This window comes from Myotis lucifugus, unplaced genomic scaffold (genome assembly GCF_000147115.1).
Source record: "Myotis lucifugus unplaced genomic scaffold, Myoluc2.0 scaffold_345, whole genome shotgun sequence".
Classification (NCBI taxonomy): Eukaryota; Metazoa; Chordata; class Mammalia; order Chiroptera; family Vespertilionidae; genus Myotis; species Myotis lucifugus.
Genome location: NW_005871393.1, coordinates 24,006 through 25,747, shown reverse-complemented (window position 1 = coordinate 25,747; position 1,742 = coordinate 24,006).

Sequence of the window (1,742 nt, the reverse complement as noted above, 5' to 3'; positions counted from 1 at the left end):
GCAGTTCTAAAGGTACTTGAGAGCCGCTCTGAGGTCGGGGAGGCCACGCTTGATGACCCTTCAAGCCCAAGTTCAGATGGAGCGAGAGCCTGCTGTCCACGGGGCGGGCCGGGGAAACGCGGTCAGGACAAGTAAGCTTAATGCCCCCGTGTTCCCTAGGCAGCAGCTGCATATGCCTCCGAGTCTCGATTTTCCCATCTGCTCAATGGGCGCATTGATAACCTGTGTGTTCTCTCTCTCAGCTTGTAGTGAGTCTCCGAGGAGATCGGTAGGAAGAGTGAGTGCTTTGCGATCTATAGGATGGGGGTTGTGTTTTAGGGAGAGAGAAAGCGGTCCCAGTCCTAAGGCAAATCAAGGGACCTGCAGTGATGGCGAACCTTCTGAGCTTGGCGTGTCAGCATTTTGAAAAACCCTAACTTAACTCTGGTGCCTTGTCACATATAGACATTGTTTGATATTTGCAACCATAGTAAAACAAAGACTTATATTTTTGATATTTATTTTACGTATTTAAATGCCATTTAACAAAGAAAATCAACCCAAAAAATGAGTTCGCGTGTCACCTCTGACAGGCGTGTCATAGGTTCGCCATCACTGGACTAGAGGCCTCTCTGACCACACACCCTCCCCCACTGAGCATCATCCCCCGACAGTGACGACCCTGACGCAGCCCGGGGGTTACTAAAGTGACCCTGACGCAGCCCAGCACCCCACGGTCCAGCCGCAGGGGACTGTGCCGTCGCAGATACACCGTCCAGGGTGTTCCCTGAAGGAGATCAGACGCCAGGTTCTGGAACTTATTAAGATCCTGTTTCCCACCCACGCCCCTCACGCTGCAGTGGCCCTGCCCCGCCCCCAGCTTCTCTCCCTTCTCCATCTCCCAGGGTCTGTAGCTCAGTGGAACCTTCCTCCTGTGGGGACAGTGGCCCTGCTGGCAGCGATGGGCTTCCCGGGGACAGCTGGTAGCAGGGGAAGCTCCCGAGTTAGTATTTATGATTCCGTGGAAACGGTTCCATCTGATGGTGTCCTCGAAGCTCTCCAGGGCCCACATTTAAGCGCTTGTGCACATGTTGAAACAATGCCTTTGGGGATTGCTTTTTCTCTCCTAGATCTCCCTTTCAGCTCACTTCCTGCTTGCTTTCCCTCGGGGTGAAAATGTGAGTCCAGTCTTTCCAGAACATAAACCCACAGCCTCTCGGAGCTGAAAAAGAGGCTCCCATGCCTCTGCCTCCTGAGATCTGGGGGAAATGGGCTCACTTGGTGTGCAACAGGGAGGAGAGAGTGCAAGACAGCCTCCGTCAGCAGCCCCGGGAACGGGCACGCTGATTAAATCCGCCTGAGGCTAAGTCATGCCCCGAAGACACATCCTTCATGCCCCCTCCTCAACCAGCTCCTGGTTGTCAGATGCAAGTACCCACCTCCCCCCGCCCCCCAGCACCACCACCCGCCCCTGGTGCAGGGCTGTCGGGCACATGTGCCCTCGGGTGGACGTCTTGAGACAATGCCCCTTAAAAACTGTACCCCATGTTCTGGGCTGTGCTCTGGGCTGTGCTCTGGGCTATGCTCTGGGGCTGGACCTGGTGGTGGTCACGTGTGCAAACAAATGTGGACATTCACGAAGGTGGAAAGTGAAGTGGGGAGACATGTGGGGAATGAGCAAGGTTCCCTGTCTGGGGGTTCCAAATCTGCTGTTGGTTTCTTTCACCACTGACTAGAGATATACAGGGTGTCCCCCCAAAATG